A 19,088-nucleotide genomic window follows, 5' to 3' on the forward strand; every position below is an offset into this window, starting at 1 on the left:
TTGTCACACAAAGTGCATCAATCATAAGCGAATTACAGCTCAGGCTGGAAATATTTTCGAATGTTTTAGAAACCCCGGGGACGACTCCAAATAGTGGAGAGTTTCCCGCCTTATTTCCATTGACTTCAGTTTTGCTGGGGTTCCTTGATGCCACATTACGTCAAATACTTGTTTGAACTCAAGTGCAACCACTTGCACCTCGCGTCTTAAGTTCAGCTGTTTTCTCCATGTTTGGACCAAGGCTCCAATGAGGTCAGGAGCTGAGTGACCCTGGCAGAAAACAAACTGAGCTTCAGTGAGCGGGTTATTGCCGCTTGATCGCACTGTAGAAGACATTTTCCCTCACTTTCTTGATAAACGAGTGAAGACTGATGGGGCGGTTTTTTTCCGGTTGAATTTTCCAGTTTTTTTGTGGATCAGACAGATCTGAGCAATTTCCCACATTGCCGGGTACATGCCAGTCCTATAGCTGCACTGGGACAACTTGGTGAGGGGCGAGGCTATTTCTGGAGCACAGGTTTTCAGGGCTGCTGCAGGAATGGTGTCAGGGCCCAAAGCCTTTGCAGTTACCCGTGCCTTCAGCCATTTCTTGATTTCACTTGGAGTGAATAGAGCTGGCTTAAAATTGACATCTCTGATGCATTCCCCCGGCTTTGAACAAAAGCGGAACTGAGGAAATCACATACGTGGCTCTATGAAACTGATCAGCTAAACAGTGAAAGGTGACAGGGTTTATCACAAGCGGGTTCCATTAATTCAGATACAGATTTGGTGTAAAACTAGCCATGACCAAGTGCGAAACACACATTTTTCTGATCTGCATGCAGTTAAATGTGCTCCCGCTGTGACGTTTACATACTCGTGAGTTGGGAAACTCTTTCAAGTTACCAACAGTCACAGATTGCAACTTCTTTCGAGTACAATCACAGTTCTTGGTTTTCCGGGAGCGGGACAACAACCCGCAACCCTCTGATTCAAAGGCGAGGGTGCTATGAACTGAGCCACAGCTGACACCAGCTCGTGAGTTGAGAAGCTGTAGGCGTTATCTGGTTGAGGTAATTGAGATGATTAATAGGTTTTAATGCGGAGAAACGATTTTCTCTGGCGGGGGAGTGCAGAACAAATGTATATAACCTTAAACTTAGAGCGAAGCCATTTAATAGTGACGTCAGGGAGCAATTCACTCAAAGGATGAAGAAAGCTGTTTGTCGGACAATCCCTGTGTAGCGATTGGCCGAGAGATTATGGCAATGAATTGATGCTTCGTTGGGCTTTGCACCCCCTCTTTCTCACGAAAAACTGGAAAACTGGAGGGAACTGAAATGAGGCGATGGCTGTCCTTTGTCATTATGCGATCATGTTCTCTAATGTAAGCGCAGGACTGCAGGTGCCTGTAAAACTAACATCCTTAGTTCTCTGGTTCAATTCTGGCTCGAAGAACACATTTCTGTCAGCCGAAATAGCTCAGTTGGGAGAGCGTTAGACTGAAGACCTAAAGGTCCCTGGTTCGATCCCGGGTTTCGGCAGCAAATAGCAAATCCTTTCGCCTGAGCGTCGCTAGCCGATGGCGCCGACCGTTTTTGGGAAGGCCTAGTCCCGCTTCTGAGGGTAGGGGTCTCATCCACCGCACACGGAGAGCTCTGTGACCGCTGGTCCACCTTACTTGAATAAAGCTCGGTTTAACCTTTCTTGAAAAAAACATATGAAAAAGCGCTGGTCATATGTTCCCAGCTTCTGGTTCCTCGATCAGTCATTGACTGATTTTAATTTCCTGAAAATCCGTCTGTTGATGCATTGCATTGGTGCTTTTTTTCACTTTAACCAGGGGACCGTAATTGGAATCCAAGTAGTCCATTGTTTCCCTCTCGTTTATTAATATTTCTTTGTGTCTGTGTCTCTCAGTGATTAGGTCACTATGAAATGAGCTCGCCTCAGTCATGCGGCGGATGGATCTCATGAGTATTACAAATGTTTACCCTTTCCTTTTAAATTCAGATCAGGATTTCTCATTGAAACACAGGAAATGCTGCTTCACCTGCTCCAAGGTCACTTCTATGACTCACTGAAACAGTAAGCTCTTTGGGTGCAGCCGTTTCTGGGGGTCTTCCTCAGTCACGCATATTGGAATCGGATCTTAGTTTTCTGCATGTTTAGTGGGAAGCCCAATATGTCATCGGCTTTATAGAAGGAGTCGACAGTGACCTGGAGCTAAGTTTCTGAGTGAGCACCCTTTTCCGAGCGGGATGGGAGGAGTGCGCCCTTGGTCTATTCCCAGTACTCTACAGGTCACAACATTGGCTCAAATGTTCAATTTACTCACCAAAATTGCCAATTATTTACCTTCACCACTGTTCCCGAGAATAAAAGAGGTTTTAAAGTGGATTATTTCGATGAACAATAAATATGTTTGTTTATTATAGAAAAAGGTATTTTCGAATAGAAAAGTACAGTATGGATCTGACATTATGCGAATTAATCTTTTGAGATACCATAAGTCACACACACACACACACACACACATATACACACACATATACACACACACGCTCTCCCTCTCTCACAAACACACATACACACACGCATTCATAATAGGAAACCATGATAGTAAAAAGAGAAATAGGGGAAATTAAAGCAAAATGATGGGGATGCTGGAAATCAGAAACAATAACAGAAAATGCTGCAAAAAATCAGCTGCTCTAACAGCATCTGTGGGGAGAAGTAAATACAGAGTCAACGTTTCGAGCCCTTATGAACCTTCTTTAGAAAGGGAGCAATTTTGCCAAAAATTAAAAGTCAATCGATCAAGGCAAAAGACAGGGTGTGCAGTCCTTGAGATGGGGTCAGTGTTCGACAGTAACTCCCCCAGCACTGATCCGTGACAACATCAAGCAGTTGGTCCTTCTCTTCTCAAAGGAAAAAAAGCCCACTTTTTAAAACACAGTTTTCCAGGTATGATTTCTTTCAGAACCATGAAATCCATGTGACCCCCAGTGTACAGAGCCCTATCGGGTCAAAATGTTCACAGCCTGATTTCAACATGTAGGCTTGTCTGAAAGAACATTCAGCTTGGCAGAGTTGGGGGGTGGCTGCGGGTCCGGGGGAGGGGGGGGGCAGGGGAGGGGTGGGGGGTAGTGCTGGGGGTGCAGGGGGGCGAGGGTGGTGGCAATTGGGTGAAGCAGTGAGAGGAGGGGCGTGTGGTGGGGGCAGATGATGGTGGGTTGGACGGAAGGGTTACAGCTTCATGTTACTTGACCATATTTTAGCTGTGTTATAGGAGTTGCAGAAAGTCAGCTTTAATTGGACTTAGCAAAGAAGCTCAGGAGGAATTAACGGTCAGGGAAGTTAGGCAGCGCTCACTTCAATTACTGGTCATCACATGTCTAAGTGGCAGTTTCTCAGGGCAGTAAGAGTTGGGATGGGGTTACTTTTGACAGAAAGTGTTGAAGTGGCATTTTCCTGCGACAGAACTGATAGCCAAGAATGTGTGGTAAATTAACAGAAAGTCCAACAACTCATCCACACCGTCAAGCTGGTGAAACGAAATGACTGGCGACCTGGCTCTCACCCTGATCACTCGGTTCTCGGACTCCTGCCATGTTCCGATGAAGCTCAGGGTTCGCTGGAGGAGCAGCGGCTCATCCTTCAATGAGGAACTTCACAGCCTTCCAGTGTGAACATTCAGCTCAACAATATCGCTCTGTAAAAACTGCCAACATTCTGATTCCCTTCTGTTCGCAGATGTGGGTTTGAGTCTCGGTTTCACTGAAATTTATATTTTTCTTGACGTCACAAAGCGCTTTAATATTCAACACGTCTGTCCATTACAGGGGCTGATGGAAGATCCAATCAGTGAGGTGCGCATTCACCCTTTTAAAACATTATTTCAGGGGATGTGACCGTCGTTCGCAAGGTCAGTCTTTGTTACAAATCCCAAACTGTCCTTGAATCAGTAGATTTCTCAGCGGGCAGTTTGGAATCAAACTGATCCCTAGGCCAGACCAGGGAAGACATCGGTGAACCACCACTGAGATTAGTGTTTAATTGCAGGTTTTAATTATTGAGTTTAATTTCCATCAGCAACTATTTTGGGAAATGAACCCAAGTCCCCGGAATATTTCCACTGCTCCAATGTTTCCCCTGAGAGAGATGGAAATAACATGTCGAAAGGACACTAAGTCGGATCCCCATGTTATTGTGAACAGAAGTATCGAATCCAAGATCTTACAAGAAAAGTCGACGCAAGCTGGCCTCATAACTTGGGTTGGAGTATCACATCAGTGATTCCAGGCAGAGCTTCTGCAAAATCACCGGAATAAGACGGAAACAGTTGATAAAGTAACGACGAGGGTGGGATTCAAACCCACGCGTGCAAAGCACAATGGATTAGCAGTCCATCGCCTTAACCTCTCGGCCACCTCATCGCAAAATGCCCTTTCTTAAACCCCCTTCTATACTTTTTGCATCCATGAACCGTTGAAATAAATGATCCTCTTTGGTACAGGCCCTGAATATTCGGCCAGATGTGTAAAAGTGTAAACATAGTTTATCTTATTAAAATAAATGTGCATCACATCAGATCAAGGACTGTTGTAAACCGACTGATATGAATCGCTTCAAGACTTTAACCTAACATGTTTCTATACAGTGTGAAAACCCACCGCGGAAAGACTTCAACATAAAAGCATTTGATAGCAAAAGGAAACCCCTCCCAGCTCACTGCGAGCACCGGAACACAGCTAAAATGTGGTAAATTAAAATGGAACACTGGGATTCCCAGCTCTGCTTGTCCTTTCAGTCAAGATTGAAACTGAGTGCAATCAGCCTCCCACGTGAATCCACAAGTGGACAGCTCCCTTATTTGATGTATTAGGATAAATTTAGAGTCTCATGGCACGGAGAAACGTTCTTTAAACTTGACATTCATTTTTATCACGTGTGTTAAAGTGATGCATCCCCTGCAATGACTTCCCGGGTGTTCAAACCTGGTCCTGATTTCCGGAACCGCCACCACCTCGAGCGCGAAAAGAAATGCTGCATTAAGATGGGCTCGTCCGGGAATGGAACCCGGGACCTGACGCATATGAATCCACAGGAAAGCCCAAAGCGACAAACAAGCTAACGACATAACACAAACCAATCAAGGAATCCTTTCATTGTCACACAAAGTGCATCAATCATAAGCGAATTACTGTTCCTGCTGGAAATCTTTTCGGATGTTTTAGAAACCCCGGGGACGACTCCAACCAGTGGTGGGTTTCCCGCCTTACTTCTTTTGACTTCAGTATTGCTGGGGTTCCTTGATGCCACATTAGGTCAAATGCTTCTTTGAACTCAAGTGCAGTCACTTGCACCTCACGTCTTGAGTTCAGTTGTTTTCTTCATGTTTGGACCAAGGCTGCAATGAGGTCAGGAGCTGAGTGACCCTGGCTGGAGACAAACTGAGCTTCAGTGAGCGGATTAGTGCGGAGTAAGGGTCACTTGATCGCACTGACGAAGACATTTTCCCTCACCTTCTTATTCAACTAGAGTAGGCTGATGGGGCGGCTTTTTCCGGTTGGATTTTCCTGTTTTTTTGTGGACAAGACAGACCTGAGCAATTTCACACATTTCCGGCTAGATGCCAGTCCTGTTCCTGCACTGGAACAACTTGGCGAGGGGCGAGGCTATTTCTGGAGCACAGGTTTTCAATACTGCTGCCGGATTGATGTCGGGGCCCAAAGCCTTTGCAGTTACCCGTGCCTTCAGCCATTTCTCGATTTCACTTGGAGTGAATGGAGCTGGCTGAAGACTGACATCTCTGTTGCATTTCCCCGGCTTTGTACAAAAGCAGAACTGAGGAAATCGCATACGTGGCTCTATGAAACTGATCAGCCCCAGTGAAAGGCGACAGTGTTTATCACAAGCGGGTTCCATTAATTCAGATACAGATTTGGTGTAAAACTAGCCATGACAAGTGCGACACACACATTTTTCTGATCTGCAGTTAGATGTGCTCCCGCTGTGACGCTAACATACTCGTGAGTTGGGAAAGTGTAGGCGCTATCTGGTTGAGGTAATTGAGATGATTAGTAGGTTTTAATGCGGAGAAACGATTTCCTCTGGCGAGGGAGTGCAGAACAAATGTATATAACCTTAAACTTAGAGCGAAGCCATTTAATAGTGACGTCAGGGAGCAATTCACTCAAAGGATGAAGAAAGTTGTTTGTAGGACAGTCCCTGTGTAGCGATTGGCCGAGAGATTATGGCAATGAACTGATGCTTCGTTGGGCTTTGCACCCCCTCTTCATCAAGAAAAACTGGAAAACTGGAGGGAACTGAAACGAGGTGATGGCTGTCCTTTGTCATTATATGATCATGTTCTTTAATATAAGCGCAGGACTGCAGGTGCCTGTAAAACTAACATCCTTAGGTCTCTGGTTTAATTCTGGCTCGAAGAACGCCCTTCTGTCAGCCGAAATACCTCAGTTGGGAGAGCGTTAGACTGAAGATCTAAAGGTCCCTGGTCCCATCCCGGGTTTCGGCAGCATGTTGCAAGCCCTTTCGCCTGAGCGTCGCTAGCTGATTTCGCCAGCGGTTTTTGGGAAGACCCAGTCCCGCTTCTGAGGGTAGGGGTCTCCTCCAACGCACACGGACAGCTCTGTGCCCGCTGGTCCACCTTACTGGAATAAAGCTCGGTTTGACCATTCTTGAAAAAGCACTGGTCAACTCAGCACCCATATAAACTATGCTAACAACCGTGCAACGCTCATATGTTCGCAGCTTCTGGTTCCTCGATCAGTCATTGGAATTTTAAATTCCTGAAAATCCGTCTGTTGATGCATTGCAATTCTGCTTTTTTTTAACATTAACCAGGGGACCGTAATTGGAATTCAATTAATCCATTGTTTCCCTCCCGTTTATTAATATTTCTTTGTGTCTGTGTCCCTCAGTGATTAGGTCGAGAAATGAGCTCGCCTCAGTCATGCGGCAGACGGATCTCATGAGTATTACAAATATTTACTCTTTCCTTTTAAATTCAGATCAGCATTTCTCATTGAAACACGGGAAATGCTGCTTAACCTGCTCCAAGGTCACTTCTATGACTCACTGAAACAACATAATTTGACCTTTCAGTAAGCTCTTTGTGTGCAGCCGTTTCTGGGGGTCTTCCTCAGTCACGAATATTGGAATCGGACCTTAGTTTTCTGCATGTTTAGTGGGAAGCCCAATATGTCATCGGCTTTACAGAAGGAGTCGACAGTGACCTGGAGCTAAGTTTCTGAGTGAGCACACTGTTACGAGTGGGATGGGAGGAGTGCGCGGTTGGTCTAGTCCCACTACTCCACAGGTCGCAACATTGGCTCAAATGTTCATTTGACTCACCAAAATTGCCAATTATTTACTTTCACCAGTGTTCCCGAGAATAAAAGAGGTTTCAAAGTGGATTATTTCGATGAACAATAAATTCATTTGTTTATTATAAAAAAAGGTATTTTCGAATAGACATGTAAAGCTTATGAACATACAGTATGGATCTGAAGTCACACAGACACACGTTCTCCCTCTCTCACAAACACACACACACACACATACACACAGACACACGTTCTCCCTCTCTCACAAACACACACACACACACATACACACACGCACCCATCATAGGAACCAACACACACATACACACAGAAATACGCTCTCCCTCTCTCACAAACACACATACACACACGCACGCATAATAGGAAACCATGATAGTAAAAAGAGAACTAGGGGAAATTAAAGCATAATGATGGGGATGTTGGAAATCAGAAACAAAAACAGAAAATGCTGGAAAAAAAATCAGCTGGTCTAACAGCATCTGTGGGGAGAAATAAATACAGAGTCAACGTTTCGAGTCCTTATGACGCTTCTCTAGAAAGGGGGTAATTTTGCCAAACAGTAAACGTCAATGGATCAAGGCAAAGGTCAGGGTGCGCAGTCTTGAGATGGGGTCATTGTTCTACAGTCGCTCCCCCCGCACTGATCAGTGACAACATCAAGCAGTTGGTCCTTCTCTTCTCAAAGGAAAAAAAAGCCCATTTTTTACAAGACAGTCTCCCGGGCATGTTTTCCTTCAGAACCATGAAATCCATGTGACCCCCTTTGTACACAGCCCAATTGGATCAAAATGTTCACAGCCTGATTTGAACATGGTGTTGTAGGCTTGTCTGAAAGAACATTCAGTCTGGCAGAGCTGGGGGTGGCTGTGGGGCCGGGGGGGAAGGGGGAGTGGGATTGGTGTGGAGGGGAGGGGAGTGGCGAGGGTGGTTGTAGTTGGGGGGGTGCACTGAGGGGAGGGACGTGTTGTGGGGGCAGATGATGGTGGGTTAGGCGGGAAGGTTACAGCTTCATATTATTTGACCATATTTTAGCTGCGTTATAGGAGTTGCAGAAAGTCAGCTTTAATTCGACTTAGTAAAGAAGCTCAGGGGGAATTAACGGTCAGGGAAGTTAGGCAGCGCTCACTTCAATTACTGGTCATCACATGTCTAAGTGGCAGTTTCTCAGGGCAATAAGAGTTGGGATGGGGTTACTTTTGACAGGAAGTGTTGAAGTGGCATTTTCCTGCGACAGAACTGATAGCCAAGAATGTGCGGTAAATTAACAGAAAGTCCAACAACTCATCCACACAGTCAAGCTGGTGAAACGAAATGACTGGCGACCTGGCTTTCACCCTGATCACTCGGTTCTCGGACTCCTGTAATGTTCCGATGAAGCTCAAGGTTCGCTCGAGGAGCAGCGGCTCATCCTTCAACGAGGAACTTTACAGCCTTCCAGTGTGAACATTCAGCTCAACAATATCACTCTGTAAAAACTGCCAACATTCTGATTCCCTTCTGTTCGCAGATGTGGGTTTGAGCCTCGGTTTCACTGAGATGTTCTGAATTGATCTTTCTCCTGACGTCACAAAGCGCTTTATTATCCAACACGTCTGACCATTACAGGGGCTGATGGAAGATCCAATCAGTGAGGTGCACATTCAACCTTTTAAAACATTATTTCAGGGGTTGTGAACGTCGTTCGCAAGGCCAGTCTCTGTAATACATCTCAAACTGTCCTTGAAATCAATGGCTTTCTCAGCGGGCAGTTAGGAATCAAACTCATATGTAGGCCAGACATCAGTGGGAAGACATCAGTGAACCACCACTGAGTTTAGCGTTTAATTGCAGGCTTTAATTATTGAGTTTAATTTCCACCAGCAACCTATGGTGGGAAATGAACCCACGTCCCCGGAATATTTCCACTGCTCCAATGTTTGACCTTAGAGGGAGATCGAAATATCATGTCGAATGAACTCTAAGTCGGATCCCCATATTATTGTGAACAAAAGTATCGAATCCAAGATCTTAAAAGAAAAGTCGAAGCAAGCTGGAGTTAAGTTTCGGAGTGAACACCCTGTTACGAGCGGGGTGGGAGGAGTGTGCCCTTGGTCTAGTCCCACCACTCCACAGGTCGCAACATTGGTTGAAATGTTCAATTGACTTTCCAAAATGGCCAATTATAAACCTTCACCTCTGTTCCCGAAAATAAAAGAGATTTTAAAGTGGATTATTTCGATGAACAATAAATTTGTTTGTTTATTATAAGAAAAGGTATTTTCGAATAGAAAAGTAAAGCTTATGAACATAGAGTATGGATCTGAAATTATGCGAATTAATCTTTCGAGATAAAAAGTCATATACATACACACACACACACATACACACACACACATACACATGCTCTCCCTCTCTCACAAACACACACACACTTACTTACGCGCGCTCATAATAGAAAACCATGATATTAAAAAGAGAAATAGGGGAAATTAAAGCAAAATGATGAGGATCTTGAAAATCAAAAACAGAAACAGAAAATGCTGGAAATTATCAGCTGGACTAACAGCATCTGTGGGGAGAAATAAATACAGAGTCAATGTTTCGAGTCCTTATGACCCTTCTTTAGAAAGGGGGGAATTTTGCCAAACGTTAAAATCCAATGGATCAAGGCAAAGGTCAGGGTGCGCAGGCCTTGAGATGGGGTCAGGGTTCCACAGTCGCTCCCCAGCACTGATCCGAGACAACATCAAGCAGTTGGACCTTCTCTTCTCGAAGGAAAAAAAAGCCCACTTTTGAAAACACAGTTTTCCAGGTATGTTTTCATTCAGAACCATGAAAACCATGTGACCTCCCTTTGTACACAGCCCAATTGGGTCAAAATGTTCACAGCCTGATTTTCACATGGAGTTGAAGTTTTGTCTGAAAGAACATTCAGACTGGCAGAGCTGAGGGTGGCTGTGCGGCCGGGGATGGGGGGGAGGTGGGAGGGTTACAGCTTCATATTACTTGACCATATTTTAGCCGTGTTATAGGAGTTGCAGAAAGTCAGCTTTAATTCGACTTAGCAAAGAAGCTCAGGGGGAATTAACGGTCAGGGAAGTTAGGCAGCGCTCACTTCAATTGCTGGTCATCACATGTCTAAGTGACAGTTTCTCAGGGCATTAAGTGTTGGGATGGGGTTACTTTTGACAGAAAGTGTTGACGTGGCATTTTCCCGCGACAAAACTGATAGCCAACAATGTGCGGTAAATTAACAGAAAGTCCAAACATATCATCCACACAGTCAAGCTGGTGAAACGAAAAGACTGGCGACCTGGCTCTCACCCTGATCACTCGGTTCTCGGACTCCTGCAATGTTCCGATGAAGCTCAAGATTGGAACAGCGCCTCATCCTTCAATGAGGAACTTTACAGCCTTCCAGTGTGAACATTCAGCTCAACAATATCGCTCTGTAAAAACTGCCAACATTCTGATTCCCTTCTGTTCGCAGATGTGGGTTTGAGCTTCTGCAGTTGTTCATCAATCCGCGATTTAAAACCTCCACCAGTTACATATTTTTTTCTCTTTATTGCTCCACATACGGAGCCGAGTGCCCTACTTCTGTGCTGTTTTACGTCTCGGAGCTGATGTTTCCCTCTCTCTGGCGATGCAGCACAAACTCTGTTGTGATTTTATCTCTCCCGATTTCCAAGATTTTCCAGGGCGTCGTTTTTGCATTTTTCCCGCTTCCCTTTCACTGGCTTAACCCCTATCACAAAATATTTTCCTCTCCTGTTCAGGTGAAAAGTCACTTACCTACAACACGAACTCTGTTTCACCGCCCATGTGTAATTCTTACATTTCCTGTGTTACTCTCGCGGTGTGAAAGGATAGTTGACTGGCTTTGGATGTGAATGGAACTAGATGCCCGCTTCGTCACGGCAAGCGGTTACCAGGAGGGCAGAGGAAACGTTTCAGGGGCTCCCTCAAAGCCTCCCTGATAAAATGCAACATTCCCACTGATTTGTGGGAATCTCTTGCTCGAAACGCCCAAACTGGAGAAGAAGCATCCGCGAAGGTGCCAACCATTTGGAACGTCTCCGACAGGCCCAGGTGGAGGCCAAGCGCAAACAGCGGAAGGAGCGGAGCAAAATCCGAGCATCCCACCCACCCGCCTCCTCAAACACTACCTGCCCCAACCTGTGGCAGAGTGTGCGGAGCCAGCATTGGACTTTTTAGGCTCCTCAGAACCCGCAACGTGGAAAAAAAGCCATTCTCAGTGACGAGTTACTGCCTAAGAAGAAGAAGATGAAGAGGCTCTGGGATGGGTATGATTCTCGCTTAGCGATTCTTATTGAGATATTCTGCGAGAGGTGTCGTATTCAAATCTCGGACGAGACCCCAAGTGTTATCAACTATCGCCCTAAGTCACTGATGGGACTTATTTAAGAGAATGAATATGTTTTTGTTCTGGAGAAGGTGGGATTTTTTTATTTCAGGAATTTAGCAGCGATTGAGTGAAGGTCAACGGGCCAAGATTTAGAGAGGACAAAAAAATTGCAGGGACATTTTGAGGAGAGGTGCGGACAATAGTAACTGACTTCATGATCCAAAATCAATCTGAGATCCCGAGGCCAAGGGTCTGGGAATCAGTGGATCATTCAAAAATTCAAGAGACATAAATGCAGCACAGTTTTTGTGGACAAGGCATTATTTGGCTGGAAGGACTGGTAGCCTGGTCCAAATGGATCAGGCGTCTGACTTCAATGTACATTATGATGTAATCAGAAGATAGCAGTTTCGTGTCCTGTCCCGTTGCTTCATACAGAAATCTGGTGGAACGTCCAGTAAACCAGGTTCCCACTCGTCAGCTGCAAGTTCTGCTTTTTCTTACAAACAATGCGGAGCTCTTTCTCAGAATGTATTTCCTTGTTACTTTGTGCATTAATCCCTCACTCATCTTTGGATTGTGTTTCGTTACTAAGAAATCCACAATGTCTGACTAATGTCGAGAGAATATTGATATTTCCAATGGAACAAAAGGCTTTGAATCAATCAGTTTAATAAAATGCTGCGGAGGGAATTCCAATTTCCTCATCAAGCGGCTGAATGATTCGCTGAATGTTCAGTTGTTGTTTCCAGGGATGAAAGATGATGTCACTGGTCTCGGAATCCAGAGGACCAGGCTCATCTCTAGGGGCAAGTGTTCAAATCCCACCGTGGCAGCTCGTGGAATTTAAATTCAATCATTTCATGATTCTTGAATTGAAAACTGGTCTCTGTAATGATGGCCATGAAACTATCGTCGATTGTACTAAAAAAAAAATCTGGTTCACCAATGCACTTAAGAGGAAACAGTCTGCCGTCCTGACCTGGTCTGGTTTACATGTGACTCCATGCACATGGGGATATGGTTGACTCTTATCTGCCCTCGGAAAATACTGAGCAAGCCATCCAATTCGAGGGAGATTAGGGAAGGGCAGGATGTTCTGGCCGTGCAGTTGACGCCCACAGCCCACAGAAGAAGAATAAATAACAAAAAAATGCAATGCGTGGTATACAAGGACGAAAGGATTGACAGTTTGGATCTTTATTCTCTTGTAATAACAAGGCTGAGGGGTGGCCTAACGCTTGTATTTCAAATAGTGAAAACAATATTTCATGGGATGTGAGCGTCGCTCGCAAGGCCAGTCTTTGTTACACATCCCAAATTGTACTTGAACTCCGTGGATTTCTCAGCGGGCAGTTAGGAATCAAACTCATATGTAGGTCCGGCCAGGGAAGACATCAGTGAACCACCACTGAGATTAGCGTTTAATTAAAGGTTTTAATTATTGAGTTTAATTTCCAGCAGCAGCCATGGTGGGAAATGAACCCCAGTCCCCCGGATATTTCCACTGCTCCACTAACTCCCCTTAGAGAGAGATCGAAATATTAAGTCGAATGGACTCTAAATCGGATCCCCAAGTTATTGTTAACAATCAAATCGCAACGGAGATCTTAGAAGAAAACTCTATGCAATCTGCCCTCAGAACTTGGGTTGGAGGATCACATCAGTGATTCCAGGCAGACCTTCTGCAAAATCCCCGCACCAAGGAAGAAACAGTTGATGAAACAACGACCAAGGTGGGATTCGAACCTTAACGTGCAAAAATCAATTGATTTATATTCCATCACCTTAACCTCTCGGCCAGCTCGGCACAAATTAAAACCCCTTATATACTTTTTGCATTCATGAACTGTTGAAATAAATGATCCTCTTTGGTACAGGCCCTGAATATTCGGCCAGATGTGTAAAGGTGGAAATGTAGTTTCTGCCATTAACATAAATGCCCATCACATCAGATCAGGGACTGTTGTAAACCGACTGATGTGAATCACTTCAACACTTCAACCTGATATCAAACATGTTTCTACACAGTGTGAAAATCCAGCGCTGAAAGACCGGAACTTACAAGCATTTGGTTGCAAAAGAAACCCCTCCCAGCTCACTGCAAGCACCGGAACGCATTAAAATGTGGTAAATTGTAATGAAACACTGGGGTTCCCAGCTCAGCTTGTCCTTTCAGTCAAGATTGTAACCGAGTGCCTACCTGAATCCACACGGAGTGAGTTGCCTTATTTGGCACATAGGGATAAATTCAGAGTCTCATGGCACGGAGAAACGTTCTTTAATCTTGACATTCATTTTCATCACGCGTGTTTTTAGTGATGCATTTTCTGCAATGTGTTCCCGGGTGTTCAAACCTGGTCCTCATTTCCGGAACTGCCACCACCTCGAGGGCAAACAAAATTACTGCATTAAGATGGGCTCGTCCGGGAATTGAACCCGGGAACTCTCGCACATTAATAAAATAAAATTCGCAAGGCAAGAATCATGCCACTAGACCAACGAGCTACCAGTACTACAAAGTGCAGTCAAAGGATCCTTTCCTTGTCACCCATAGTGTATCAAACAAAAGCGAATTACTGTTCCTGCTGGAAATCTTTTGGAATGTTTTAGAAACCCCGGGGACGACTCCAACCAGTGGAGAGTTTCCCTCCTCATTTCCATGAACTTTCAGTTTTGCTGGGATTCCTTGATGCCCGCAATAGGTCAAATGCTTCCCTGTACATAAGTGAACACTTGAACCTCATGGCTTGAGTTCAGCTGTTTCTCCATGTTTGGACCAAGGCTGCAAAGAGGTCAGAATGTGATTTAAAAGATGCCATACATGGGTTGGTTGTGTGGTCAGAAAATTGGCAAATGGAATTCAATCCCAGAAAGTTTGGGGTAATGCATTTGGGGAGGGCAGACAAAGAAAGGGAACACTCAATAAATGGGAAGATATTGAGACAGGTTGCGGAAGGGAGACACTTTGGAGTGCATGTTCACATTTCCCTGAAGGTGGCAAGACAGGGGGACAAGGTGGTAACGGAATGTTTTCCTTTATTGAACGAAATATTGAATACAAAAACAGGGATATAATGCTGGAAATCTATAAAACGCTGGTTAGGCCATTGTTGGAATTTTGTGCACTGTTCAGGTCATCACGTTACAGGAAGGACACAAATGCTCTGGAGGGTGTACAGAGAATATTTAAAAGAATGCTACAAGGGCTTGAAAATTGCAGCTGTGAGGAAGGTTGGATATTCTAGGGTTGTTTTCCTTAGGACAGAGGAGGTTGAGGGGTGACCTAATTGAGGTGCAAAAAGATTATGAGCGACCTAGGGCTGGGATTCAGAACCAGTTGGGTTTCTCTGGCAGAGAAACACCAGAGACACAAAGGGCCGAATGGGCTTTCTCTGTGGTGTAACTATTCTAAGATTTCATGTGTATAAGTGCCGGATTCATTCTGTATCGCTCTGTCACTGGTAAAGGATTTGAGTGTCTGACTCCTGATGTATTTGTCAGCCTCTGGGGATCTGTCATTCATTCTGCATTGCTCTCTCTGGAAAACTATGTGAGTGCGGGATTCATTATGTATTGGTCAGTCTCTGGGGATGTGTGTGAGTGTATGATTCACTCTGCATTGCTCTGTCTCTGGTGCACTATGTGAGTGTGGGATTCATTATGTGTTCGTCAGTCTCTGGGGATGTGTGTGAGTGTAGGATTCACTCTGCATTGCTCTGCCTCTGGTACACTATGTGAGTGTGGGATTCACTATGTATTGGTCAGTCCCTGGGGATGTGTGTGAGTGTAGGATTCACTCTGCATTGCTCTGTCTCTGGTGCACTATGTGAGTGTGGGATTCATTATGTATTGGTCAGTCTCTGGGGATGTGTGTGCGTGTAGGATTCACTCTGCATTGCTCTGCCTCTGGTACACTATGTGAGTGTGGGATTCACTATGTACTGGTCAGTCCCTGGGGATGTGTGTGAGTGTAGGATTCACTCTGCATTGCTCTGCCTCTGGTACACTATGTGAGTGTGGGATTCACTATGTATTGGTCAGTCCCTGGGGATGTGTGTGAGTGTAGGATTCACTCTGCATTGCTCTGTCTCTGGTGCACTATGTGAGTGTGGGATTCATTATGTATTGGTCAGTCTCTGGGGATGTGTGTGCGTGTAGGATTCACTCTGCATTGCTCTGTCTCTGGTGCACTATGTGAGTGTGGGATTCATTATGTATCTGTGAGTCTCTGAGGTACTTTGAAAATCAGTATTCATTCTACCAAGAATATACTTCATTGGGCCATTTGGATACATTGGTACATTAATGCTAACGATCTTCAATCCAGTTTACTTTATGTAATATTACCTGTTTATCCATGAAATCTATTCCCTCTCCTATGCTTATCTTGCTTTCCCTGAAATACAGCTGTGCTAATCGTCTTGACTGCTCAACATGACAGCCAGTTCCAAATTCTACCGACTCAGTGGGAAAACAAGGTAATATCGAATTCTCTTTGAATTGATTGTTGACACCTCTATGTCCACCCTATCACACCCCATCACTAATTACTCATATTGAGCTGTTTCTGCAACACACACAGTTAATGTCATTGTATCAAAATCCTGGAACTCCCACCCTCACAGCACTGTGGGTTTAACTACGCCACTGAGATTGCAGCGGTCCAAGAAGGCAGCTCACCACCACCTTCTCAAGGTCACTTAGGAATGGACAATAAATGCTGGCCGAGCCAGCGAATCTCATATCCATTGAATTAATAAAAAAAAGCTCCGCTCTGTTGCACTTCTCAGCTCTGGCCAGTAGATGTCAGCACACTCAGAGAGCGACAGAACAGACAAGAAGCGTTCATATTTTATTGGACGGCGAAGGGAGGTATTTGGTTCAATGCAGATCTGTCAATGGCACTATGTACCTGTGATATTGTAAAGTAAGTGTGGGAATCATATGTTTCTTTCATCACTTGGTTCTGTTTGTGTGCATGAGATTCATTCTGTATCTGTCAGTGGGATTAATTTTACATCTGTTAATCTTTGGTATCATAAAACATTGTGAGATTCAATTGCGGTTTTCCCAATCATCGGTATTGTATGTGAAAGTGGAATTTACAGTGTGTGTGTGTTAGTGTGTGGTCTTCCATGTGTATCCATCAGCATCTGTTACTCTATGTGATGCTTGGACTCTTTCTAAATGTCTCAGTGGTACAATTGGTGTGTCATATTTCTTTAGTATCACTCAGATTCAGCTATTGTGAGTGAGTGCAGTGACCAGCCTGTATCTTTCAGCATCTGGCACTGAAAATGTGCTTGAGAATTATTCTCTGCTTCTGTGTGAGTGTGGGATTCATTATATTACCTTCAGTCTCTGGGACTAATTATAAGTTTGGATTCATTCCACATACATTTCCAGCAGAACAACAAGCCACTGATATGGTAGGTTTAAAGCAAACAATGTGTGTAAGCTTTGGCTGAGTATTAAATCTCTGGAGGAAACACCACCTTTATTCTGGTTTCGTCAATTATTTGCCTGTTGGAAAAAAGTATATTTTAGGACTCAAGTACAGGTGGAGCGGAAGATACAGATTCCATCAATTTAACCTCTATAAATAATCATTGTGAATGGTTTGAGAGACTTTCGACAGGCTCTAGCTCTGATTGGTCAGTCCATTCTCAATCCTAATCTTCAACCAATCGGAGAGCCAGGTAACAGGAATTGGAAGTGCCGATTGGCTTATGTTTTCAAATTCGAAAAGCCCGCCAATTTGAGGGGGGAAAAAAGATAATAGCCGAACGGCTTAATTTCCAGGCAATTTTAATCTCACGCTTTAGGAGCTGTAATATTGCATTCTGCGTCACAGAGTCCTGGCGCTATTTTAGGAACAGATTAAATGTGTCAATCTCTTATCTGTAACCGGCGGTAACAAAGCAGCGATTTAAAAAGAGCCAATCTCAGCTCACTGGAAACGCAATAACATAGGTTACCAACCGACTCCTTCACACAGGTTTCATCGGAACAGAGAGAAACGGCTGATTTCTGATCCTGTACCCTGAAAGCGGCCGGCAATGTTACAATCGGAAGAGCGGAGCGCTCCAGCAGCCACACGCTCAGCATAGCTGCTCTTTCTCATGAGCCTGTGAACACGGCCCGCGGGGAGCTGCAGTCCAGCCCGGGAGGAGCGAGACTTGGCTTTGGCTTTGTCCTGGGCTCCCCCGCCGGTCTTTCTACAATCTTACACACACTGACACCACGAATGAAGAATTCCTCTCGCACTCACCCTTTCCCTATCTTCTGGGGAATGTAGTCGGCCACTTCTGAAAGCCCAGACATGAGCTTGTGTGATACACAGCGCGAAATGACCTGATCAGTGTAACCATTACCCTGCAGGATGCCTTTGATGAGCCCAGTTTCCGCATCACGCTTGCACGTTGAGCAAATGGCTCGGACCCGATTCACAAAGTTGCTGATAAGACCAATCTTACAGAGCGTGGAACTGTAAGAATCCCAACGCGTTTTTTAACTAATGTAGAGAATTGTGGTCTGACCACGGAGAAGGCTGAAAATAAATCACTACTGCGATGGCCGGTAATCGACCCGGGTCAACTGCTTGGAAGACAGCTATGCTCACCACTATACCACCATCGCACACTTCTTCAAATTACAGTCAGCATTTATAGTACCGCGAAACACACTATATCTTTGGCATCTTGTGTCTGATTGATAAACTGTTGTGCAATAATTCTCACCATGTTTATGTTGTTTCACACACATTTAAAATTTCCCCAAAGAAGTTACCTCTTTGCACGTCTCACGTGCAGCCAGCAGAGGGCACCAGTCCACAATAAATTCTCTCCGGCTGTTTCTGTGGACACATCGAGACAGGAAAAGGTCTGTTGCTGCCCGGGGAACGGGCCGTGAAACAGACAAAGATAGTGACCAACTACAACGGCTCCATGTAGATATCCACAAAGTTCCGAACAATAAAAAAATGCAACTTATCCTGGAAGGGATGATGAAGTTCTCTCTGAAATAACTACACCAACACCTCCCTTAAAATAATTGATTTGTTGTCACCTCTTCAATACCAACCGTTTAAATTTCAGCCGGTATTCATTTCCAGTTCTTAGACAGACACTTTCACTGACCGGTTCAATCTTTGCAAAACTTTTCGAATTCCCGCTCAATAAACTAAATTACAGGCCCGTGATCCGATTTTATCTTGATCATAGAGGCGGGATATTGCTGACAGGTTTGGATTTAAAAGATCCCGGTTTCTAACTATAGATAAACAAGATGTTCCATTGAGTAAGATTTGTTTCGAGCGCCCTGTTCACTAATGGTGCCCAGAATTCGAAAACAAATCAGTTCGAACAGGCAGGAGGCGGAGC

At 44.7% G+C, this 19,088-nt stretch overlaps 1 protein-coding gene and 3 non-coding genes across 5 annotated transcripts in view; 3 read left to right on the forward strand and 1 right to left on the reverse strand.

Moving 5' to 3' along the window:
* LOC144670298 (uncharacterized) overlaps nt 1-19,088 on the forward strand; it is a 940,207-nt gene that overhangs the window by 519,211 nt on the left and 401,908 nt on the right. The gene's annotated exons all lie outside the window — the stretch shown is intronic.
* trnaf-gaa (transfer RNA phenylalanine (anticodon GAA)) lies at nt 1,454-1,526 on the forward strand. Its single transcript has one exon. It is a non-coding gene; the product is annotated as a tRNA-Phe (tRNA).
* On the reverse strand, nt 4,340-4,421 carry trnas-gcu (transfer RNA serine (anticodon GCU)). Its single transcript has one exon. It is a non-coding gene; the product is annotated as a tRNA-Ser (tRNA).
* Nucleotides 6,451-6,523, forward strand: trnaf-gaa (transfer RNA phenylalanine (anticodon GAA)). The gene has a single exon. It is a non-coding gene; the product is annotated as a tRNA-Phe (tRNA).

The sequence above is a fragment of the Cetorhinus maximus genome, chromosome 31, assembly GCF_964194155.1.
Source record: "Cetorhinus maximus chromosome 31, sCetMax3.hap1.1, whole genome shotgun sequence".
NCBI classification, from domain to species: Eukaryota; Metazoa; Chordata; class Chondrichthyes; order Lamniformes; family Cetorhinidae; genus Cetorhinus; species Cetorhinus maximus.